At 37.5% G+C, this 27,004-nt stretch overlaps 1 long non-coding RNA gene across 1 annotated transcript; it reads right to left on the bottom strand.

The window, feature by feature from the left end:
* On the bottom strand, positions 1 to 27,004 carry LOC309846975. Its single transcript, XR_014302224.1, has 3 exons — positions 26,862 to 27,004; positions 14,914 to 15,085; positions 1 to 2,530 (listed from the first exon to the last, which is right to left on the bottom strand). It is a non-coding gene; the product is annotated as an uncharacterized lncRNA (long non-coding RNA).

Below are 27,004 nucleotides of genomic sequence, written 5' to 3'. Positions count from 1 at the left end.
GTATTTATTAAAAGTAAAGAACTTAGAACAGCATCTGGTAGTGAATACTCAGAAAATACAGTAGTGATGATGAAGGTGTATATCCCTAGGATCCAGTCCATAAGTAGCATATAGCAACTACTTGTTAAAATATTGTTCCATTGTTGCAAATGAGTAAGTAATGTTTTTCTCTGTCAGTCTCATAAAAGTCGTAAGCAGTTTCCAGTGTTGCATCCAATCCGCTAGGTAAACCTTCTTGAGCCCCATGCTTCAGAGCTTCACCAGTGTAATGCTGGCCCATTAGAGCCACGGTCAAGACAATGAAAGATGCTAAGGACTAAGGACAAGGAGATCTTTGCCTCAGTGGTGTACTTTAAATCCAATGGCCCTGACTCTTATGGGTGATAAACCAAAACCAGACACAGTCCTCAGCTCCTTATCTGAAGTCCTAAGGCCATGCTTAAATGGATAGAACTTGGGGCACTTGGGTGGCTCAGTGGGTTAAGCCTCTGCCTTCAGCTCAGGTCACAATCTCAGGGTCCTGGGATCAAGCCCTGCATAGGGCTCTCTGCTCAGCTGGGAACCTGCTTCCCCCTCTCTCTCTTCCTGCCTCTCTGCCTCCTTGTGATCTCTTTCTCTCTGTCAAATAAATAAATAGAATCTTAAGAAAAATAAATAAATGGCTAGACTCTGATATTTTCAACATGACATGAGCAAGAAAAATTTCAAGGGCAGAAAAGGGAGAAAGAAATGGGAAAAACAGAGACAAATAGAGAATGCTCATCATCTCTTGCATTGGTAGGAGATCCAAATCATCTTATACCCAGTGTTTGTCTAGTGGTTGCTTGCTTAAGCCATAAAGTCTTGGAGAACTGGGATCATAGATGATTTAGTAGAGTCCAGAACATGTAGCAAGCTGTCTGGTTTGATAGGTGAGAAAACTCAGGGCAAAAGATCCTAAAGAAAAGAAAGTGAATTAGAAAGTGAAGAAAAGAAAAGAAAAAGTGAATTAAATTTTAAAAAAGTAAAATTAGAAATGGCTGGAGCTGAAAACACTGCCAACGAAGCAAAAGGGCCTTGGTCTACCTTGGCTGTTATCAGTGAATGACCCACACTGTAATTCCCGATTTTGTTATGGATGGTAAGCCGCTGTGCTGCCTTGGCTGGGAAGATCTTGCATACCACTCTGAGTCTGTGACTGTGTGCATCATCACTACCTCCAGTGCTACTTACTTGCCTTACTAACTGACCCTTTCTTTAGGTTAGCATGGCAAAAGCTAATGCAATGAGATTATCTCCTTGTTTTCTAGGACTACTAGGGCTCTTATGCAGAAGGATCAAATTAAGGAAGTATTGGTTGGGCTAAGACATAGACACATAGACAATGCATGACTCATGATTTAACATGTGTTACCTATTTCCATATGAAAATATATGGGGTGAAAGTTTAGAAAGTTAGGTCTATTACACTTGCCATGCTGTCTCTCCCTGTTCTCTTTTTGTTTAAGAATAAGTGAATAGAGAAGAGACAAACAAGAGGAACAGATGAGATGGTGCCTTTATTTTTTTGTGTCCCTTATAAGTGACGTAGGTTTTTCCTCTTTAATAAAACTGTATTGACCCACCTGAGATGTATTTGGAAACAGGGTGCTAGATACATTATTTTTGCTTGGTGTCGAAACTACAGTACCTACAGAAAAGGAAATAGACATTTTTGCTAGAGCCCTGGGTAAATGTATCCACCTCTCTGCAAAAACACAGCTCCGGCAAGTGTGATCAAAGAGAAGGAATAGGGAAAGAGAAGCAGAAGATGGAAAAATGGACAATTCGTAGACTCTTTAAATGTGCTCGATCTTAAATGAAAGCTTGAAGTGAGCACACATGTATGTTGATGTTCAAGGTGTGCATGAGGGGAGAAGGGAGGTTAAAGATGGCTTAGGCCTTGAGCTGGTAGGCTTGTTAAGACATGTGGCTATGTATAGGAGCTTGGTCGGTATGCAATGTCACAGTAACTCATCAGAAAGGATATGAATGAGGGAGGTGAACGGGGTTCTGCCTTTACTTGTATTTCTGCACTAATTAAGTACCAAAATGCTCTCAACCATGTTACAGCAGTCATGGAATGGATCTCACCAGGGAAAGATGCATTGCAATTTTCATGAAAGCCAAGTAAGGAAGGTGGGCGGGGAGAAACTTAGAGTAAATCTCCTCATTAATGAAAATCTGTTTTTAAGGCGATTTGCTTTGGTTCACAGCTTATTTTCAAGATCAGGATTAATATTAATTGTAAATTTATGGAAAGTGGATATACTTAAGAGACAGCAGGTTTTCTGTGCATAACTGTGTTGTCCTCTGGGAAAACATGACTTGGAAGGATGCGGCTTGCATAGCAGGTTACGTAACTGGCATGATGATGGGCTGTGCATGCCTTCTCCATGTCCGGAACAGCTGCATGCTTGTAAAGGTTTGCATCTTGAAGTTGAGATGAAGTCCCCCGGGCACTGCAAAGATTTGCATAGGGAGTTCAATGTGCCTCACATCTTCATGTACTCTATAATCATAATAACAACTGTATTAATAGTAAATACATTTTAGGCAATTAATATGTGCAAGGCACAGTTTCATTTATTTAATCCTCACAGTAGCACTGTGAGTTAGTTTTTGTTATTATCTATACTTTACAGAAGAGAAATACGATCCAACAAAATGTTAAAAACAAAGAAACAAATAACAACAACAACAACAACAAAAAAAAACCTTTCCAAAGGACATATAGCTAGTCAACAGTAGAGATACATCTTGAAGCTAGACAGGGTGATACCAGAGTCTATTTGATCAACCAAAGGGCCAGTTTGTCTGTGCACAAACAGTAGAACTGGAATTGTATGAAAGGTAGATCAGTAGTGAGTTGCGTTTATAAATTGCAACCATGCAAAAAATACTTAATCAATATAGCATGTTAGGAGAACTACCTAAGTCATACCATATTTCATCAATTCTAAGACACATATTTTATTCACAAAGCAGTATTTCTAAAATCAAATTACATCTTTGAGTTGATGCTAAGAATGCATTATGCTATAATTTAATTGGCTGTATGGGTTCCTTTCTTGGTGACTCTTAGAACATCAGTATGTCTTATAATCAGTGTCATCTTATTACCAATAAAATATAGAAGGCAATTTTTAATGCCCTGAGTACAGTAAGCTAAGAGGTGATATAGAAATGCAGATAAAGGCATATTGATAGATGTGTATATGTTTGCTTTATGGCTGAAATTTGACACAGATGCCCTGACTAAAAAAAACAGTTTCATCAGATTCAGAAAATACAATGAACTCAAGATCATGCTGTTCAATTTTTCAGGATTTAAGCTAGAATAAAGAATTGATGTCTCAGCTTTATTATTTTTATTGCTCTTTAGAGTCAAACAAGATTTTAGAGATATAATATCTAGCATTCATCTGCATCATTTTGCTGGCTGATAATTGGCCTTGAGAACTTGAACTATTTAAGGCTGAATGACCACTGTGACCGCTGCCAGCGATATTATAGACAGATTATGTCTTGGTTACAGTTGTAAATCAACTAGCGCTTCACCAGCCATGCAAAGGGCATTTACAAAATATGTATTTAATGACTTAATAGTTTTCTCAGTTGGGTTAAATGTTGTATCTGGTTAAACCTGAAGTTTATCCTGAATCTGGTGTTCTCTATTAGATCTAAATCCAATCCCTATATAAATATTTTCTGTGTAAAAATGTAAAACTATACCTTTTTCAAGTTATCTTCTCATCTCTTGGTGTTAGAGAAATAAGTTGTGATTTAAAGCTATCACACATGGTTTCCAACCCCAACTACATGCTGCCTTTGTGTTGCTTAACTTTGGACAGGTGATTAAGTTGACTGAGCTTTTAGAATGTAGGTCTCTAAGTGGAAGTGATAATACCTACTTCCCAAAGCTGTTATGAAGATTAGATAAATTCATATGGTATGTGATAGGAACTCAACAAATGCTGCTCCCTATAGTCTTTTCCCTAATCAATCAGAAATTCTTAAATTACCGCCCTTTTACTTATGTATAATCTGGGCACAGCTAGATGGTAAAGAATATTTTGTTAAAGGAAAGCAAAAGTGTTAAACCACCATTTAATTAAACCCTGCTATATTGTCGTATGCAGTTGGTTCCTAAATCCTGTGTTACAGGTCTGTTTTATGAAATGCATCCTCGTGGTATGGGATAAGCAATGTATGATGCTGTTCATCTTGCTGTTCATCTATTATCTCCTGCTCTGAGTGCAAAGCTCAGGCATACAACCAATGAGCGGGGGCGATGGGAGGTCTACTGATGGTCCCAATTCGAACAGTTGATAACAGACTGCCTTATTTCATTTCATGAAATTCTATAGCTATAACAGAATACCACAGACTGGGTACTTTATGAAAAATGAAAACTTATTTCTCATAGCTGTGGAGACTGGAAGTCTAAAATCAAGGCATTGGCAGATTTGATATCTGGTGAGATACCACTCCTTGGCTCATACACAGACAACTTCTCACTGTGTCCTCACATGGTGGAAGAGACAATAGAACTCTCTGGGGTCTCTTTGATAAGGGTGCTAATTCCATTTATGACCTAGTCCCCTCCCAAAGGCCCCACATCCTGATACCATCATATTGGTGGTTAGGATTTAACACAGGAATGGGCGGCAGCGCAAATATTTAGTCTATAGCACAGAAAGACCTTTGAAAAGTTAGTCTTGTTTAAAATTTTCTCTTTTTTGATGGGAATTACAGAGGCAAATAAAAGTGTGATTTTGCTAGAAAGTAGAGATAGTTAATTAAATCCTTTCAATGTTAATAAAATATTCATTGGAAAGTGGGGTTAGAAGCCTGGCTTGTAACGAAGACAAATATCCCTGATCATGGAGAGTATCAGGGGATAAAACCACCTACTATCTTCAGACAGAATAGCTTTGAACACAAAAAATACTAAATAGAAAGAACAAAGTCCAGAAAAGGTCTGCTCTTCTCCTTCATATTCCTGTGGGAAATGTGCTTTAGGGCTCAGAAAGAGTGCAGATATGCCCAAAGATACCCATTGACATCTTAATGGCAATCCAAAATTTTTAAAGAAGTTACTTGCTAGCCCCTACTACGCAGGAAAAAAAAAAGAAAAGAAAAGAAAAAGGAAAAAAGAAAGAGAAAAGAAAATGGGGCCTCGCAGGAAACAAGAAATTGCCTGGAGTTGGCACTCAACCACAGGTCCATAGCAATTTACTCTATAACTCAGACCCAATAATAGCTTGCATGATAAAATAAAAAATTTAAGAAAGAAAAACAAAAGCCAACACTCCTTCCTTCAGCCAATCCTTCAACAAATATTTAAGGAGTGCCCGTTATGTACTCTGTGAAGGTTGAGCAGCTTATTAAAAATCTCTTCTAGAGGATCTTGTCATGAAGGCCAGATGCGTTATCGATCAATATTGATCACTCACTGGCAAGGTCATTGACTTGAAAAGATCCAGAGTAAATTAGAAACACAAAACTCCGTTAGGAAGTGATTGATAACAAACAAAATCAAAACTGAAAAAATGTACTGTTGCCTTTTATTCACTTTAAATCTTGATACGTATTAAATCTTTGTGTTTGTTTCTGATAAATAATCCAATGAGTCATATATAGATATCTACATAGAGAGGTAGACATAGGAATATATATACATATGCTATGTGGATATATATATATATATATATATATATATCCTTACATATATATATACTTACATACACATGTGGATTATGAGATATCATTCAGAGTCAAAACTGAATTTAAACTTTCAAAAAATATAGGTGGGACAAGTAGTCCTTATGGTCTGTACAAATATAAGGGTTTTTTTTTTTTTTAAAGATTTTATTTATTAATCAGAGAGAGAGCATGAGTAGGCAGAACAACAGGCAGAGGGAGAGGGAGAAGCAGGCTCTCCACTGAGCAGGGAGCCCAATGCAGAACCCTGGGATCATGACCTGAGCTGAAGGCAACAGCTTAACCCACTGAGCCACCCAGGCACCCCTATGCAAATATAAGTTGCTAAATGTTTGGAGAGGACTGATATGTGACCTGATATACAGAAAAAAAAAAAAAAAAAAGGATTGTAAGAGTATATTCCAAATCCTTGATGTTCTGCCAAGGACCTATGAGGTTGCCGATGGGATTTTAGGAGAGTGTGTAAGGCTGGACATATGATGTTTATCTCCACAGGCATCTTTGCAACCCAAGTATCTGTTTCTGTCCTAAGGATAATATTTTTATTTGACAAAAGGGTCACTGCTTATTAGAAGGTTTGAAAAAGACAGTTGTAGGGGATATCTTAAGAAATCAAATCCAAGTGTCGGAAGTGTCACCATCAAAAACTAACAAGCATTTCCCTGTCTTGTGTATATGAATAACCATCCTGCAAGCACAAAGCCCTGGGCAAGTTTTATTTTAGGAGCCCTTCATTTCTCATCTCTTCTCTTCCTGCCCACTCTATTCCGGACATAGTCTATTTCACAGATATGCCCTTAATTGTCACATGGGTCGCAGAAAATGTTATTTTTGTTCTGTAAACGATTACAAGCCTGTTTTCAAATCTTAAAGTATTTAAGCAATTAAATGCTTCCTAAATCCATACTGTCAGCAGTCTCATGATTTCCAGTGCAGTGATTCTCGGCTTCTACAAGGATTTGGGAAGATACTTGATTCCAGCTTCCATTCACCTCTATAATTCCTCCGTTCCCACTGCAGGTTTTCTGTCTGTCCAGTATGTTGTCTTATTTTGTCTAAATACCCAGAGAAACCACAGCGAGGTCCATATGCTTTTGTCTTCTCTACCCCTTTTCACCACCCCTTTGCAACTTCCTCATTTCTGTTTTCCCTTCCCAGTTCCGTTTGCCCAGTCGGGATGCTTCGTGTTCATGGGCCTCTTCTTTCAGAAAAATACTCTCGTTGCCCAAACCCCACTAGTTACCCCAGCCAACACTTCTGCTCTTTCTGGACAATGCCTTACACCATCCCTCTCTCTCCCATCCAAGAATTGCAACTGTTGCCCACTTGTTTATTTATTCAATCCTGATTAAACTGTTTGCCTAAAGAGGGTAAAGCCAGGAATACTGGAAAAAAAAAATACTGAGCTAAAAAGACATGGTCTTGTCCTCAAGGAGATTTGAGTAGAGTGGGAAAGACTTTCAAGTAAGCCATGGCCCATACAGGTGTTATGACAGGGTAGGATGAGAGCTGTAGGACTGGTTCTATACAGAGGCTTTTAGATATTGGGCACTGAGGAACACTTCCCTGGAGGGATACATGGAAATACAGTAAGTGAAGAAGAGAATTTCCATGGGGGAAGAGAAAGTGTTTCAGGAAGAGGGAACATAAGACAGAGAGAAAACATGCTATTTGAAGGACATTTAGATATTTGGTGTGTTTAGAGCTTAGACAGTGAGGAAGACACTGATAAAGCTTGAGGCTATGGCCAGATCTGGGAGAACCATGTAAACTGTTTTAGGAGGCCCTACATTGTCTATTGTACAACAACAGGGGCTATAGAAAAATTCTCTCAAAGGGAGTGAAGTGAGGGCTTGAAGTCTTACAATAATGGCTATGAATCCAATGTGGAAGATAAGTAGTTCAGGCAGGAGTGAGAGCAAGTCTGAAATACACACACACACACACACACACACACACACTTTTTTTTTTTTTTTTTTTTTTTTTTGTAGCACCAAAACAGATTGGCTTTGAGCTACAAGTTCTTAATCAAAGTCTCATTACTTTGATGTAGAGTAGTTATTATCTACATCTCCAGATAGAAATAGATGAACTATAGACTTGATTCCCCTAAGTAATAGAGCTCCGTTGCTCTATTACTTGTCTCTACACTGACTACTTAAAATATGGTCCATGGACCAGCATAATTACCATCTCCTCGGAAAATTTCAGAAATATGAATAGCAGTTCCTACCTCAGACCTACTCAATCCAAATCTGCATTTTAACCAGTTGCCTAACTGATTCATATGCACATTGTAGTTTGAGAAGCCTGTTTTAGAAATCTACCTCAGTCTCCCCAACCCTTAGTTCTAGCTCTAGATCTTTGAGATGGATATACATGTATTAGTAAGATAAAACATAGGCAGATGAGTAAACATTAAACTCATTTTTCACTTTATATCTTTAAATATAAGCAACACCCCCAAATGATATTTCCACACCAGTCTCCATCTCAAGGTGGAGTGTCTATAAATTTTATGAGGTGGATTGATTACAAGTTGTATGAGTTGTAAAGTCGAAGAACTTCAATAAATGAGGATTTTCCCCCAAATTATCTCTGGGGTATTATTGAACTTCTGCCTTCCAATATTTCAGCTGTCAGGCTACCCCACACTGTGGATAGCCTGACATTGCCCAAATTTAAGCCTTCTGGCCCTTCCCTCTAATAATACGCAACGGGCCTTCTTTTAATCATACTGCCTTAAAATGTTTTCTTAGGCATCTATTTCATTTCTAAATTTCCATCAAAAATTTCTGCAGTGCCCAAGCAGCCTAATCACTTTCTTTTCCGTATTTGACACAATGACAGTTTATGAGAGAAACAAAAGATAAATAAACAAGTGACAATCGATAGTTTGTTTCCAACAGGAAGTTTTGGGGTTGTGTTAAGTGGGCAGAGATTCAGCCCTATCTCCTGTGTTTATAATTTCTTTCCTCTAGCCTAGTGCAGAGAAAAGAGCAGTAATGACAACTTCCATGGCACTTAAGATTCTCAACTATCAAAACATGTTCAAAAATAGTTAAGAGTTCGGTAACCACCTGGATAGGGAAAAAAAACATTGACCTGAAAGTGAGGAAATCTGGGTTCTGATCGTGGCCCATTACTAATTAGCTGTGACTTCAACACCTACTTTTCCTAACTGGCCCTAAATGTCCTCATCTATAACATGGAGGCAGTAGACTGGACAATCTGAATATTTTAAGATTCTACATGCATCTCATTTATCTGAAAATTGGTAATCCATATCTGCTGCGTAATGACGGAAACACTTGGGAAAGCATAATGTCCAATTAACCAGCACACTGCTATTTCCCAGACATCCTGAATTAGCGGCAACGCACACTCCTGCATGCAAGCCGCCTCTCTCCATCATGCTCCTTGAAGTGGCAATTTTTTGCCAAGCCTAACCAGCAGTTCCTTTGACTTGTTGCTGTTTATTTTTCCCCTCCAAGCTAACTAAAAGATTATACCTTTCCTGAAGCTTATGCCAGATGCTTTCATCCCTGTCATAAAATCATGAAGAAAATGTCTCTTAGAGTGAAAGTCATTGACTCTATCAGCAGCATTTCCACAATCCCAGCCTTACACAGTCACTTGCTGATGTCTTTCTTTTAATTGTAGTCCTGAGAATGAAGCAACTCAAAATGGTTCATTGACCTTGTCCTCCTCTTCTCCGAGGAGCCAGGGAGGCTCTCTCTCTCTTCTCCTTAAAGGCTCATTCTTACTGCTTCCCAACCCTGGCCCCCAGAGAAAAAGCATAAGGAGCCCACGGGAATCAAAGGCTGCCTTAGCCTTTCCCTCCCTGTCACGACTTTCTTAAATATCTCTTTTTGTTTACAATAACCCTACTTACTATTAAGATACAACCAAAGCCAGATTTGTTTCAGGCTTGAAGTTGAGTAATGCAACACTGTCATCACCAAAGAGAAATCCATTTTGACTGATTCCCTTGCCCAATCTGAAACAAGTGCAATGCTGTTGTCTCCTCTAACATCTCTAGCAACGATGGTATCGATATTTTTCATCAACGCAAATTTGCATTATACCACATGCTGTACAGAGGCATCTCATTTTATCCTTAGAATTCCCTGGGGGGGTATTTTTATCCTCATAGTATAGTAAGGAAACAGAGGCTAGCTGACGTGTACGATGTTCTTAGAGTTACCTGAGCAGGGATTTGCATCTGGATTATTCTGACTTCAAGATCCTCTTCTTCCCCTATGTCAGCTGTTGCCACTTCTAACATGGGTTGGGTTCTGGGGAAGAAAGCCTAATAGGGATCCATCTAAAAGGAGACAGTCCAAGGATACTTGGTGTTTATGCTTGAATTGGCTGTCCCTGATTTCTCTTTTTTTAAATTTTTTTCATCTGTTCCTATCTGAGCTCTAGGAGTAGAGGACATTTTTTTTTAACCTCACTCATCTGCTAGGGCACTATTTCCCAAATTTTGATGTGCTTATATATATATATATTCAGGGGGAACTAGAGACTGAGTAGCTAAGACAAGGCCCAATAATCTACATTTTTTTAAGTATCTACATTTGAAAATATCTCTTCCCTCTATAGAGAAACATCATGAAAAACACAAGAACATCCTGTCTTAGACTGTCCTAAGCGAAGGGTAGAAAAATCCCAGGTATTGGAAAAAAAAAAATCATGAGTGAATCTTTTTCCCTTTTTCAATGCAGGCTCTAAATCAAGATATTTTATCATAGATATGGATTAATATTACCTGTGAGATCCAGTGTTTTCCTAGTCTCTCTCTTGCTCTAGAACATTTAGGTTATCCCCTATGACCCTAAACTGTTCTTCATTCTTCATAGGCTTTCCTGAAGTCAGTGACGAATCCTTCCTGGTCCCAGATGGTTTCTTCTAGGTTTCAATATACTATCCTGTCCAAAGTAAATAGATATTTTGTTTTCCCTGTTCTGAGCTTTTCTTTAGTTTAAGCAACACTTGCTAACTGTGTGACTTGGCAAATTATTTATTCTCTCATAGTCTCTGTGGGCAATACACATCATAATACAAGTGTGAGGCTCCTTCTAAAGTTGAGCCGTGCACATCCTGTGCAACTGTCTTGGGGGAACCTAAAATGAGTTAGTGTCTTTAAATGGTTTAGCACAACTCCTGATGTTTCCATCCCAAATAGTGCCTGTTCTTTAATATTTACCCCCTTTGACTTTTTCTGCCTGATTTGTACTTAAATTCTTGAAATATGTTTACTAGCCATTTTTTAAGGTTAATTCTACTTGCTGACCAAGCTTGACTCTTTCATTATGGCTCTAAGATAATGAAGCCAGTTATGTGAGTGACCCTGATATTACCTAAATTGTGGATTTGCCTGAGTTCGTTCCCTTTCTCTTGCCACAGTCAGCTTGTGACCAGTGACATAACTTTATAATATGGCTGGCTGAGGTTAAGGGTGCATCTATAACCATGAAACCACTTTTTTCCTCTGCAAAATACTAACTAGCCTGCCCAGAAATGGAACCAACTACCTTGACCTCATTAACACTACACTCCAAACAGCTGAGCATTTTGTTTTCATTATTTTAATAATGTGGTGATGATTATAAGATACAGCATGAATAGTACTGAATCTAGAAATTTCATTATTCCCATTAATCATGCAAATCAATGGAAGTATATAGAAGAGAGGGTAAATTCGAATACTCACATGGAAATCATAGATTGGACAAATAGATTTGAGCCTGGATATGTGGTTGGCATGTGTGTGTGTGTATGTGGTGTGCAATGAGCAGAAAGGATGGGGAAAGAGAGAAAGAGAAAAAGCTCTGCTTTCTTTAAGCAAGAGTAAGATGTACTAAAACAGATCATTGCAGGTGTAGAAAGGTAGTGGGGTGAACTATAGAATTCCCTTCCCTCATTCTTTTTGCATTTTTATATCCTTTAAATACCACTAAAGTGAATGATTTAGGAACAACTTGACAAGAGAAGAAGAAACATTTAATCTCTTACGTATTATATCAACTTTATTTTTTATCTTTTTGTTCTGAAAATTTATCAGAAAATATTGCCTAGATAATTGGGTATGTACACACTACTGGTATTGGAGATGTATATGGTGTGCGTGTGAGAGAGAGAGAGAGAGAGAGAGAGAAGGAGACAGAGACAGTGAGTGGGAGAAATTCAACTTTTATTGGGAAGGCACAGATCGGGGAACTGGGAACATAAAATGGAACAAACTGGACAAGATCCCTGCCCTTGTGAAGACTCATTCTGAAGGGAGGAGTTAGAGACAAAATACTGAATGAGTGAATGAATGAATAAGTTAAAATCATATATTAATAAAACCTATGAAGCAAATTAAAAATGTAAATGCTTAAAAATGGTCTGGAGAGGAAAGATGCCATCCCAGAGGTCATTGTGCTTTGAAACTGGGGGGCAAACTTTTTTTTGGATTTCATAGTTAAAGAAATTATCCCAGTTTGGTGGCACGTCACAGGACTGGCTCTAGAATTGTGGAGGACAAGGAATTTCTGCCATTATGTATTTAAAAAGGGATTTAAGGTTCAAAGCATAAACCCATATGCCTCTAAAGCCACCCCCTCGCCCAGAGCCTCCCAGTGCACAAGGCAAGGTTTGATGGCCCTTTCCACACCTCCCACCTGGCTGGCAGCTTGCGGACCTGTCACTGGCCATTAGCACTGTTTACAAATGGTGTCGCACAAAACAGTCAGCCCCAGGGATGATCCTGGCCTCTTTTTACCTCACTCCAAGTCCCTTACCACTAGGACTGGGGTTTGTCTGTGTGATTTTAAGACTTCACAGTTACAAGTTTCTAGATTTTTCAAAAACCTGGACCTTTTAGTGCCTCAGTCCCCTCATCTCCAGTGACCTTCATCCTTTTCCGTGTTAGTCTCCCGGCAACACAACCACACTTGAAGACAACATCGGACATGTTTCCTCTGGGACTCATTCACTCTGACTTTTACTTCCTAGCTCCTGTTCTGTCTACTCCGATTTTTCCCTGTGATCTCAACTCCCTTGACCATTTCTCATTCTCATAGTTCATAAGCTTCTTTTGTCTCTTTACTTAACAGGGACCCTATGGTCTGGCACTTCAGTTCCTAACTTTGTGTTCCCATGTTTGCCAACTTTGTGCCTTTGGGATCCTTCTCTGTTCTGACTGAGGACTACAGATAGGGTAGGATATTGTTTGTCTTTTCATTAGGTTTGCTAAAACTTGTGTCTTAGCTCAGACTGCTGTAACAAAATGCCATAAGCCAGATGGCTTTTAAACAATAGAAATTTATTTCTCACAATTTTGGAGGCAGGGGAGTCCAAATCAAGGCATCAGCAGATTCAGTGTCTAGCAAAGATCTTTTTTCCTGATTGGTAGGTAGTTGTCTTCTAGCCTTGGCCTCTAGTGGTAAATGCGGTATAGGAGCTCTCTGGGGTCTGTTTTATAAGGGCCTCAATCCCACTCGTGAGGACTCTGCCCTCATGACTTCATTACCTTTTGCAGGCCCCACCTCCCCGTACCATCACACTGGGGAATAGGTTTCAATGCATAAATTTTTGGAGCGGGGGCGGGGGGGGGCGCCTGGGTGGCTCAGTGGGTTAAGCCTTTGCCTTCAGCTCAGGTCATGATCCCAGGACCCTGGGATCAAGCCCGGTATCCACATCGGGCTCTCTGCTCAGCAGGGAGCCTGCTTCCCTTCCTCTCTCTCTGCCTGCCTCTCAGCCTGCTTGTGATCTCTGTCAAATAAATAAATAAAATCTTAAAAAAATAAATAAATTTTGGGGGGACACAGACATTCAGTCTATAACAACTCACATTATCTATCTTTAAAGATCATTGTAATCCATTTTTATATAACTCCTTTCCCTTTGATCATAGTAGCAGGGCAGTTTCTTCCCTCTTCTCCTTTTTTTCCTCCTCTTACTCTGTTTGAGAGCCCAAAGCCATTGGATTCTGAACCATTCAGTGGCCTTCCACTCCCGCCTTAAAATCTTTATATCCTCACTGATCTTTTTTTACCCCTCGTTCTTTGGACGCACGTTATTTTTCCCATTTCTGAAGTATAATTCCACCTGTGCTCTTGTTCCGACCCTCCTGCACCCTGAGCGCACAGACACACACACACAGAGTGCTGTATTATTAATTTTCATTATTCTCATAAGCACAGAAGTATGATATATTTTCCCTTTATGTATAAAAACAGATGCTGTCCAACAGATAGTCTATATTGATGAGCCTACAGCCCTCTCTCTCCTTCCTCTCACGGATGGTATTTGTGAGTTATTAATTATACTCTCTTATTTCTTTTCTTCTGCACAATGGCATTCAGCAACCTCTTGAAACCTGTGGTTTGTCTATCAAATCTCACCAAGCTATTGAAAGCAACCTATTTATTTAGCAAATATTTGATCACTCACCAAGGTCCAGGAACCATTTTAGGTGCTAAGTTTATATGACCAGTACCGAGCAATTACGACACTTCTGTCCATAGTAATTGGTAAGTTTATATGACTAGTACCGAGCAATTACGACACTTCTGTCCATAGTAATTGGTCCACAGAATCCAAATCTCAAGAAACTGAACCAGATGAGAGAGGAAGAGAGTGAGATTAAGAGAAATGGTATCAGATGGAGCCCTAAATTCAGCTGTGCCTGAAGATCCACTCCGACATTTTAGTTAATTGAACCAATAAATTTCCTTCCTGTGTGAGTGACTTTGTGTTTGGATTCTATCATTTGCAACTGAAAGAGTCCTGAATAAAATAACATAGTTATTTGCATATATATATATATATATACACACACACATATTCCTCCCCTATGCAATCATATGCTATTTGAGGAAAAAGACTGTTATTCATTTTGCATCCTCCAGAATGCTTTGCATATTATAAGTGTCCAATAAATATTTATTGAATGAATAAACCAATTTATAAAAGAGCTTAAATTTAGATTGATGCAGTCTTCAGATTTCTTTAGAGTGAGCTGGATAATGAACAGCATCACATGGCAGAATTCTTAAAGACATTCCCCACCTCCAAATGGGAATACCTCACTCTCACCCAACCTCCCACCTTCCCCCATTGTACCTTTATCTGCATCCGCATTCAGCTTTTGCTCAGAGGAGACAATAAATATACCTGGATAACTGTATCTCTATTGTCAGCAGTGAGAATCCCAGACTCTGGATGTAACATAAGCGAAGGGAAAAGAACATTGGCCCTTTGGTTTTCATTCTTTCTTGATTCAGGTATAAGCTGCTCTATGTAGGGAAAGTGCCGAGACACTCCATTTTAGACACATCCTAATAAGCTGTAATAAGAACAAGACAGTGGGGGAGATTATGATTTTCAAGCCACAGCCGCCCCCCATGCACACACCGACGGCATAACTCAGAGATGAAGGATCAAAAAGAAACACAGCAGATTCCCAGGATACACATCTGCCAAGGAAGCTCCCCCTGACTCAGAGAGTTATAACTCTTTCTTTCTATAACTATGAAGACAGGTATATACAGAGACAAATCTTTTCATTTAGGAAAAAGGTCCCCTGTGCACATCTGGAGTCAGGGAAGTCGAAAGGACCAAGAACTCTTCCCTGAAGCAGACAGAATGTGGGTGGAGGCAAATAGAATGATATATTTAAACATTTAGCAGGATGGAAATCTTAGACAGTCAAGGCAACATTCTTATTAATTGCCAATTTTCGAGGCACTCTAGCATGCAACCATTCTCTCCTGTCTTGTTACAAGAGGATTAGGATGAGGTTGGGGTGGGAGGGCCATGGGGGGGGGGCAAGAAATTCGTTCTGTTTTTCTCTGTGTGTACATGTGTGTTGTAATTATCCCTCTTGAGATACTTCTTTGCACGGTTGTACCTTCAATCTGTTGCTTGCAGTTTTGTTTTTGACAACAGAGTTTATATGATCAGTGGTCGCCAGATTTGTTTGGTGTTTTTTTTTTTTGTTGTTGTTGTTGTTTTTTGGGGGAGTGGGGGCAATTAGCATGGCCATCAATTCCTCACCATTTGGAAAAGGCCAAACTGCTTGCCATTTACAGGCAAGTAAATGTGTTTTTCCTCCATCCTGCTTGCTGGGGGCAGAACTAAGGCTGCTGAGGCTAGACTGTAGGGCTTCTCTGCCACGCAGCAGTTTGATATTAATAGATTACTGCTTTGAAAAAGGAACCCTGTTCCTGCCAAGGCACCTCCAACAGTATCTAAGCCAGCTGAGTGGCAGAGTGCATTCTTAACCAGCATTCAGCTACCTACATCACAAATATAAGTAGCAATTCTCTTTCTAATAACAAATGCTAAATATTCAACCTTCTACATCTGCCTGTGGAGATGGAGATCTTTTTAAAATGTTGATGCACAGAAATTCCCCCAAACTCCTGCTGTGTTAAGAATTTAAATCATGGTTGATTCAAAACAGGATGTATTCTTAAAAGAAAAAAAGAAAGAAAGAAAGAAAGAAAGAAAGAAAGAAAGAAAGAAAGAAAGAAAGAAAAAAACAAAACAAAAAAATGCTTGTGCTTTCATTCCAATGTATTTCCTTGGTAATGTGGTAGAAGCAGGAAAGAGTTCTGTGAAATAATGCAGATTATTAAATGAAAATATGTAGAAACTTATTCAAAGGTAGTTTGCTTCACTGGTAACCACTCAGGTGTCTGTGGTATGCCAGACATATGAGTTATTCAACGTCACAGAATTGCAGTGATGCAGACAAGAAGGTAAACTCATAAGAGTTAGGATTTAGAGATTTTAGCCTATAATGTTAAATTTTTAAGTAGGCACAAGTTGTGTTTTTGTTTGCTTTTGTTCTGATTATGAAATGAGAGAAAAACACCCTAGAACACAGCAGCTAGGAAACAACTCTTCAGCCAGCCACCCATTACCCTTCTTAATGTGTTAGAGGATTCCCTTCTAGTCTTTTTTCCCTGCACTTTTACGTTCAAAGTGCATCAAATACTTGTGACTGAACCAAATGCTAGTTCTGTAATATCATGACTCAGAGTATTCCCATGTCTTCATTAAACTCTTAGCTTTTGTCCTGTTCAGCTAGAGTCTCACACTTTAGCCCATTCTTCATCTTCTTCCATAGATCAAAATTTAGGAAATAGCATGTAATGAATAGCAGAATTTCCCCATATGGTGCCAAGGGGGGCAGACTTTCAGGGGAGTGAGAACAGCCATCTCTGATCCTTGCCATGGCTTTTCCTGGGTCACTTGAGTCCAAGCAGAGTCTCTCCCAGATGGTCACAGAGAATAGGCGGATAACACTTGGGCTGTCTTAGACCCATCAGGCTGAGGTCTTCAAGCCTTCCCTTTCATCTTCCTCTGCTCATGGTCTGGTTTAGAGACTTTCTCCCCAGGATCTCCATATGCCTATGTTTGTCTGCTCAGGCTGCCATAACCAAATACCATAGACTGGGCAGCTTAAACAACAGAAATTCATTTTCTCAGTTCTGGGGGACTTAGACAAAAGTGCCAGTTCATTTCCCTGGCTTATAGATGGATGCTATTCTTGCTCTATCTTCACATGGCCTTTCTTTGGTACATATGGACAGAGAGAAAGAGAGAACACTCCATTATCTCTTCTTATAAGGTGTATTACTCAGGGTTCTCCAGAGAAACAGAACCAACAGAGATAGAGCCATATCTGTATCTGTTTCTCTATTGAATATTTATATCTATATCCATATCCAATATTTATATCTATATCCATATATTTATATTCAGTCCATTATGTTATGTTATATCTCTCATATAGTATCTCATATGACATACTCTACTTCATAACAGTAGGAGAATACCTTCTCATACTATTATTCTGCCCTGATTTAAGGAGATGGATTTGGGGAAAGTATATAAAAGCACTGGACAAGTGGGCAGGAAAATGCAGTAAAAGAACAAGTAAGAGAGCTAATTTCATAAATGATGGAAGGTGAATTACCAATGACTAAGAAAATAAGAGGCAATAAATTGAAGAAAGTTGACTTGCTCACTGTATAGTGTGAGCTGCGGAATCAGTAAAATGAATGGGTAGTACAGTCAAATAACCACAAAGACAGAATTGACATTAAAAAAAAATCAATTTCTGGTGATCTAGACTTCATTCAGCAATGGTCTGTGGCTTGGATGTAAAATAGTTGGTGATAATTTAGGTGGGGCCTATCTAATGATTAGAGAATGGAGAGCAATTGTTGGAGAAAGTATTCCTGTGGTACTAATAATGGGAAATTTGTCTTGATGAAGTTGAGGATATTTGCTAGAGAAATAGTGTAGGGATTAATTAAAGATAAATGACCACGTGAACAAAGGAAAGTTTAGAGTGATTAAAACTGCTTTTTCTCGGGAAGATAGTTTGATATATAAATTGTATGGCTTTCATTTGCTGAATGGAGACTATCAGGTGGAACTTCAGGCACAGAGGTGAGAAAAGATTAGGAGTCTAGGGACCATTTCCAGTGCCCATGATCACACCTCACCTGTAATCTCTTCTGGCACTTACAGCTTCTTACAGCTGTGTTTGACTGGATCACTTGCAAATGTCAACAAAAACAGCATATGGCTATATTAACTGGTTTGAAGGATTGCATTAGACACAGTAAAAACTCTTTCAGAAGCATTTAAAAAAAAAGATTTCTTTTGAGAAATCACAATTATTTTTCCCATGGATAAATCAGGATCTCAAAAATAAGTTACATTAGAAACTTTCCTTATTAAAATATATAATAGTGGAGTTCTATGAACATTTTCTAACCCAAAGCTATTAAAAGATAAAGTGAAATTGTTTGACATGTTAAAGGATTAAAATAAGTTTCTGTGTTGGATTAGAATGGGGTCTGGTTATCAGACTCTGGTATGATGAAATGACCTCAATGCTGAAATCATAACTGTGGCAGAACCTGCTAGCTGTCCTCAATCTCTCTTCTCCCCAGCCTTAGCATTAGAACCTTTGCTTTTAGGTGGGTGCATTATTGTTCATAATATTACTCTATTTCCCAGCCATCTCTTGTCCACAAGGCTGTTGTGACCCTGAAACTAAACTCTGGTCAGTAAAAGGTAAGCCAGAAAGTCATGGCAACTTGTTCGAGTATCCCTTAAAAGGTAGCTCATGCATTTTCCTTTGACCTATTTCCCTTTCTTTATATGCCTTTCCTCCTTCCTATGGATTAGAATGTGAGTTCATAGGGTGACAATGACCATATTGGACTACGATGGGACCTTGAGAATGGAGACCACACACAGCAGAGCAGTAGGATAGAAGGAACTTGAGGGTCAAAGTTTCCTTACCAGCCTAATGTACCTCCACTCTCTTACATTACAGGGAAATGAGCTTCTATTCTGTTTACATCTCCTTGACTCAACATGGAGACCAGTACTAACTGAAACACTAGGCTCCATCAAAAAGCTGAGCTATCAGTCTCTCCATCTTCTTAAACCAGAGACTCATAGGGTTGAGAGCCTGTCACCTATCAGTGAGGAGCTAGAAACAGAAGGCTACTGCCCTCCTGAATCTGGATAGAAAAAAAAAATCTCACTTTCATTATCTGCCTCCTGGATCAGAAACCATTGGTATCAGACAACTGAGTAACTCCTGGAACTAAACAGATCCTGGTTCAGGCAGCTAAATGCTCTCCTTTGCTCTTGCCACTTTGTATCTGTCCCTTCTTCTGCATCCAGTTTGAGACTCTATCTTCCAGGAAATAAACATATGAGATGTGTTGGGAGATAAGCGGTAATGCCTTTTATTTTGGGATGTGTAGTTACTACAAATAAAGAGCTAGGTTTGAGAGTGGTGCAGAGGCAAGAAAAAAAACAACTATCAGCAGTTACTGGGGACTCTCATTTTGCTATGTACTTAATCTGTTGTTTGTGTCACATAATCAGACACTTGAGATAAGATACTATCCTATTTCAATCCAGTAGAGCTACACAGAACAGAGGATTAAAAGGCATCAGGAATGAGACCAACAGTTGTGGATATCAACTTACTGTCAATGAATCTCAAAATATTTGTCCAGCACCCAAGTGAACCGAGAGGAGGATAAAGGCACTCTACACAACATATTTGTTAATAAACACTAAACCTGAATCAATTTGCCCTTAATCTGAGGTTGACTAAATAGAAATACAAAAAGATTAAAGAAAAGAAGACACAGTCTAGGGAACAATAAAAACTTGGGGGAGCTTGAGACAGAAGGAGAACAGAACTCTAGTCATTAATTTCTCAAGTCAACTTGAGAAAGTTCCTTGTTCTTTCAATAATACACAAGAGCATGTTGTTTTTATGCGGGGGTGCAATTAAAAGAGAATAGGTTGAAAGAAAAAGACATAGGCTAACTCAAGGATTAATTGCAGAGAAACTTATAAAAGTTGAAATTAAAATCTGAACTGGGTAATTTGAAATAACTTTGTAAAAAGTTAATAATATGGTAATCTATTATAAATTGGTAATTTATTACCAAGTTAATAATATGGTAATTTAACTTGAGAAACTTCCAATGTACTTAACAAAGTAGAAGAAACATCAATTTGGAGTGGGGAAGGGAATGAATCAAAGAGTCCAAAGATAAAGATAGTAGAGAGTGTATCTCCTACTTAAGCTAATAATTGTATTCATTAGGGGAAAAAAAAAAACTAAACTAAAAAAGTTTGAACAGAAGCAATGATTACAACATAATTGGGGTAAACTTTTGTCTTATTTGGAATAAGACATAAAAAGAATGAAGTTTCCTTTCAAATAAACCTTAAAAATGACCTGAGAAAACAGAGCAAAACTGATTGCCATAATACATCAAAATCAATCAAGAGTTATTCTTGTTTAGAAATATACCAAAATGATTTGTGAGTTACAAAACTAAGAAAAAATAAACTTTATGAATGGCCAGATAGCAGGAGTGCTAATTGCTAATTGCCTACTCTCAATACAATGGACAGGCCAATGGAGAACAGAACGATGTCCACAATAAATCTAGGGGGAATAACATTTTGGAGTATGTTTATTCCTTCACAGACTTTTTTTCTTGTGAAGAGTTTTTAAAAAAGTATTCTTTAATACCTGATGGCTTATAAAATGTGATATATATATATATATAGATATATATATATATATATATATAAATTTAAACTAGTTTAAAATATATAACAATTGATCAAGAGAGAAAGTAAAATTAAGAAATCCTTTATGGTTAAGTCACATGTAAAATAGATTGGTAAGGAACATTAAAAACATTTTAAGAAGAGCTAAATAACATAGTAAATTATGTTACAAAACTGAAGTCAAACGTCTACAATAATTATTAATTTAAAAGGCCTGTGATGGGGCATTTGGGTGGCTCAGTGGGTTAAGCCTCTGCCTTCGGCCCAGGTCATGATCTCAGGGTCCTGGGATCAAACCCCACATTGGACTCCCTGCTCGGCAGGGAGCCTGCTTCCCCTCTCTCTCTGCCTGCTTCTTTGTCTACTTGTGATCTCTGTAAGATAAATAAATAAAATCTTAAAAAAAAAAAAAAGAAAGAAATAGCATAGCACAGAGCAAATATTTAAAATGCTTAATTTTATTATATAGTAACTCCAGCAAACTATTTAACTACTAATTCAGATAATTTGAGAAATAGAGATTTCTGTAGCAAAAGTATAAAAACATGCATGGGACTAATACAACTTCAGGATGGTAAGATAGTAGTACTCTCTGGAGTGGGGACTTGGGCTTTGGTTTTATCTATAATGGTTTATTTCTTTAAAAGGGAGAAAGATCTGAAACAAGTGGAACAAACTGTTAACATCTGTGTCACTGGCATCTATTACTGGTCATCTTATTTTCTATAGTTTTCCATGTTTGTAGTATGTACATTTTAAAAGATTACTTTGGGATGTTTAACGATACTGCTAGTAGAATTTAGAATAAAATATCTACCGGTATATCAACCACAGAAAAGAAGAGCAAACTATGAACCATGTAAGAATATATAATGTAGGAAAATACAGAAAATGTAGAATGAATCAGGAAAAGTATTAAAAATGACCAAAGTAGGACTATGGGTTCATTGTGAGGATTGCTATAAATTATTTCAACCCTTCTATTAAATAAACAGCAATAATGATAATGATATGGAATATGTATTTTTGGTATGTGCCTGGCACTATGCTGTATGCTATCCTACATTCCTTAGATGTTTTATGTCCACTAATCCTCCTGACAACTTCATGAGTCAAGTATTATCGGAAATTCTCACAGATTGGATTAGTAAAAATAGTTCAACCGAGATATATCTTATTAAAAAGACAAAAAGTTAAAGATGTTCAGTGTTTTTGTCTTACAAACCATAAGAAAAAGAAAACCCAGATCATTAAATATAAACATTAGACAAGATAGAATTAAAGAGAAAAATCAATAAGTGCTATTTAGAGATTCATTTTATATTCAAAAAAGGGGAAAAGTGGGTTTCCACTTTTGGACATGTAAGAACTTTAAGGCTTTGTATAAGCATATACACTAACATTTAAATAAGTGACCGAAATTATTAGAAATGCAAGGAAAATTATTTGCAAATGCAGTGTTTTCAACACATTTCTGGATCAAGCAGAGAAAAAGAAAATAATGACATAGAAAAATATTGTACAGCTTAGAATTTATGGATGGGATTCTTGTGTTCTCAGAAATCCTAGAAATCTATGCAAACAATTGTGTGTACGTAGATGTGACTGAACTTTTCTGGAAACATGGTACTTCTATCATATCCTCAAAAGAGGTCCATGACTTCCTCTTCCCAGAATGTCTGTGTGTATGTGTGTGTATATTTTCCTTCTATAATAAGAGACCACACTGAAAAAAATAACCCATGAAATATTTAAAGAAAACTGTTATAAAGTCCTAAGGGGAAAATGTCTAGAGTTATTCTTGAAATTACTTTTTGTGATGTCTGGCTTTCTTATTGGGTTTCACATTCTATGGTAATAGGGGCCATAAATGTCTTACTTTCTAGTTCTCCACTCAGTACAATAAATGGCATATAGATTAGGTTCAGTAAATATCAATTGGGTTAATTGATCAAACAGTCAGTAACCTCAGAGCTGTTAATATTTTGTCAAAGAATCAACTCCCCAAATAGTTCTAGATCCAGACAGTTTTATATGTAAATTCTAACAAACCTCAAAGATCAATTGCTTATAAACTATTAATTTTTTCATAGTGTGGAAAAACAACTAAAACAAGAAATGATACTTCTCAGCTTCAAAAATATTAAATTCATACACTAAAACCTGAACAAAATTGCTCTAAAAATCCAACACACATATATCATTTGTATGTTTGTATATGTGTGGGTACATATATACATATGTAATAGACATAAATATCCAATAGATTCAATAATATAAGAAAAATAAAATAATAATAATATTTATAATATTTATATATAAGATTTAATTTAGGAATACAACTATGGTTTAATATGAAAGAATCTACTCAATTATCTTCCATTTTTCTTTTCCACTCTTTTTTTGTTATTAGGAGATATCAATACATGAAGTGAAAAAAATGATCACTTTGATAGATGCCAACAGCATAATTGGATAAGAATTTGATATGCATAATGATAGACAATATTTTAGTGTACTAGTGAAAGAAGGGTGTTCTTTCAACCTGTTAAAGAATAAGCATCTGAAACCTCCATCACTGTATTTCATATTTAAAAGTTAAAATATAGAAATGCCAGGAGTAAAAGCATCAAAATCAAGATCAAGTCAAGAACTCTATTTATTTACAACTCTTGAAAGTAAGCTCGATTTGCTGTTGACATGCAATAACATTGGGAAACAAGGAGAATTTCAATGAGACAAAAAATAGTAAGTTAGAAATAAAAGAATTTTTAAAATAGTCTAGATCAGAGTGGGGCACCCAGGTGGCTCAGTCGGCTGAGCATAAGTCTTGATTTTAGCTCAGGTCACAATCTCATGGTGGTAGGATTGAGTCCTGCAGGGGGCTCTGCACTTAGTGGGGACTCTGCTTGAGATTCTCTCTCCCTCTGTCCCTTCCCCCCTCATGCTCTATCTCTCTCAAATAAATAAATAAGTAAATCTTTAAAAAAAATATAGATCATGGCAAAATAAATGTTTAACTTCATGTAACAATTGTACAATAAAGTTATAACCATGTGTTTTATGCGCTAAATATCGAAAGCTGCAAGAAGTCAACAAGCTACCAGATGCAGAAGTGAATAGACAAAAATTAATACATTTTCTATGAACCTGTCAAAGATTGTAAGCAGGAATAGATCCAATGAAGAATAAAAGGATATAAACTATCTAGATTAAGAAATATGTGAGACATGACTGAGGATGAATAGAAACTGAGAATGTAAGTTTCCTCCCAAATTATTTTTTAGGCTTGATACAATTTCAAGTAAATGGACAGTTTCATTTGAATGTGATGCCCTTCAAACCTCTCATTCCTTTTGAGAAATGTATTCTAATAAAATAATCAGAACTACAGTAGAAGATTTAGAAAACAAGTTACTTAGCTTTTATTCACTTTTTAAAGACTTGTAAACAGCCAAATTCCCCAAAATAGCAATAAAGTTAGAGAAATTGTGACACAATCGTATGACAAAATATAATATCGAATCATGTTTACAAAGAATATAACGTAAGAAAGTGTTCAAGAGCTATTTAAGATAAAAGCAGTGTATCAGTCTTCATATTCTATGTATTCTACAAATTCTTAAAACATTGTTTTTTTAAAGATACGATTTTTTACTAATCTCCATACCCAATGTTGGGCCAAACTCAAAACCCTGAGATCAAGTCTAATTCTCCACTTACTTAGCTGGCCAGGCACCCCTAAAAAGTACAGGTTTTTAAATATTTATATAACTGTGCAAAAAATAAGCCAAGATTCATCAACATATGAGAGATGTATATCTAAGAGGTTAAACAATACATTGATTTTACTTTCTGTAGACATAGTTTTTGTTTCTTTTTTCTGTTTGTTTTCAAACAGTGGACATACATTTCATAGGTGGGAAAAAGACAATGGATTCATATATTGTAGTTATAATGTATTTGGTACCTTTGCCATGTGTTTTTTTGTTGTTGTTGTTTGTTCATGGTTTGTTTGTTTGTTTGTTTTTGTTTGTTTGTTTGTTTGTTTGTTTGTTTTTTGCTATGGACCAGATTTAAATAGAAGCTTATAATATATTCTAAAAGATTTTTGGAAGCCAGACTGAAAATTGAAGATTTTGAAGATGGATTTAGAAGTGTTTCTTAGAAGAGGGACAAATTGACATGGTCTTACATCAACAAAGAATAAGAACCAGAAACAAAAATGAAGACTAGCTCCAACAAAGGAAAAGAACAGTCAGTGTCTTATTTAAAAACCTGAAAAATCTGAAAGCATGATTGTCTCCATAAGAGTTCAAATGCTGATATTATACATTAAAGCAATTTAGGAATGTTTATACCAATATTTGCCAGGCTTAAAAACCAATTTAGCATTGTCTTATATTCAGATTGCATGGAAAATAAGTTTCCCATCTTTAAAAATATAAAACTAGGGTGAGTAATAGATTGAGAGTTTTATGCTTATGAGCATAAACTGTGATTGTTTACTGTGCTTTAACAATGATAAAATCACTAACGGCTTCATAGCAAGACCCAAAACCCTGGGGAAGCCATTAAGAATTCAATATTAACAGTTCATGGAGGAAAATGGATTCCACTTACTAAAATGATTTTAAAATGTTTTCTCTAAAATGCAAATATTGCAGCTCTGTGAAGTTGGACATTTTAAATAGGTTTTATTTGAATCTTTGTTCTTACATAAGGGCTATGTATTATTCTCAGTGAAACCCAAAGGTTATAATGTCTGGTTAATAGTGGCCATGTAATAAACTTTGGATAAGTACAGAAAGGAGTTTCTTAAGGTTGAAAGGAGGCAAGCCGTCAAAGCCACTTCCAGATATCCTAGAGTTGCCTAATAGTTTCTGGCACCAAGAAGTATGCAAGAGATAGTGCATCTGTCCAAATCGGAACATCTCTGATTCTCCACCCAGCACCATATCTCCTTCAATGTCTTATTGGGTCCAGAGACTGTAATGCCCCCAGGCAAACAGAAGTTAGTATAGCCTGGACTGAGCCTAACTTTTGCTGTTATCCTCCAGAATTCTGTACTTGTACCCTCAGGGATGGAAAACAAACAATAACAAAACCAAACAAAAACCAAGAAGGATAGAAACTAACAAGTGATAAAAGGAAAGGCAAGCACTTTCATCTGGGAATAATCAATGCATGCTTAGAAAAGACCAGCAAATGTTACTTTGCCTCATTTGATTTTTATTCACTTCTTAATGATGGTTAAACCAGAAAAGTGCCAGGACCTGAAATTGCTCTTGGTTTAGGTTTTGGGGAGCGTTCTTTTTGCAAACAGCTTGTCAGAGCATAACAAAAATGGATTGCTTGGTTCTCTGGGATGAGAAAAAAGCAGCATTCAGACACAGACTAGTGATTTCTGTGCTGGTGTTCACCGCTGTCCTTGTAATGGTTTTAGTTCTTAATTAAAGCTAAATGGAGGTCTTTCTTAAAAATGTTACCCTTTTTCCTTTGGTTTTGAATTTTTTCCATTATATGGAATTTTCTAGTTCTTACTTAGAGTATGCATAACATTGAACAAACTGAAGAAGTCTGTACTGGGCAGCAATTTACTGTGGGTTCAGGAACAGAGAATAAACAGGAAAGAAATCAGGAATCACTTTGTTTTCTTTCCAGCAGTGCCTCCTTCCATTTGTCTGTGCGTGTGTGTGTCTTTCTGATTAGTTCAGTGTGCTAGTGTGCACGCGTGTATCTCTCTTTGTCTTTCATTCTGGTGTCTTTTTCTCCAGAAGCCCCCATTCCCATCAGTTCTCCCCTAGTAATGAAGACAGCATGGTGGGTTTACACCGGAGTCTGGCTTCACTGCTGTGAATGCTGCATTGCGCCTGGCTGGGAGAGTGTATTTGCTCTGGAAACCTCCCTCACTGTTGGTGGATGAGACCCCACACAGACCTGTCCTAACCTGAAATTCTGACCCCGTAGATTCCCCCAGGTACCTTGAGCTTTGCTGCAGAGCTTAGTGTCCAGAACATCGCATTCCACAGGACAGGCCAAGGACATGAGCATCGATTTTCAATGGCAACATGCTAGTGCAGTCTCCTCTGTGTTGTCCTGTGTCCTATTCTGTCTCAGAGCCAGA

This window comes from Mustela nivalis, assembly GCF_964662115.1.
Source record: "Mustela nivalis genome assembly, chromosome: 1".
Classification (NCBI taxonomy): domain Eukaryota; kingdom Metazoa; phylum Chordata; class Mammalia; order Carnivora; family Mustelidae; genus Mustela; species Mustela nivalis.
This window is presented reverse-complemented; position numbering and strand designations above follow the sequence as displayed.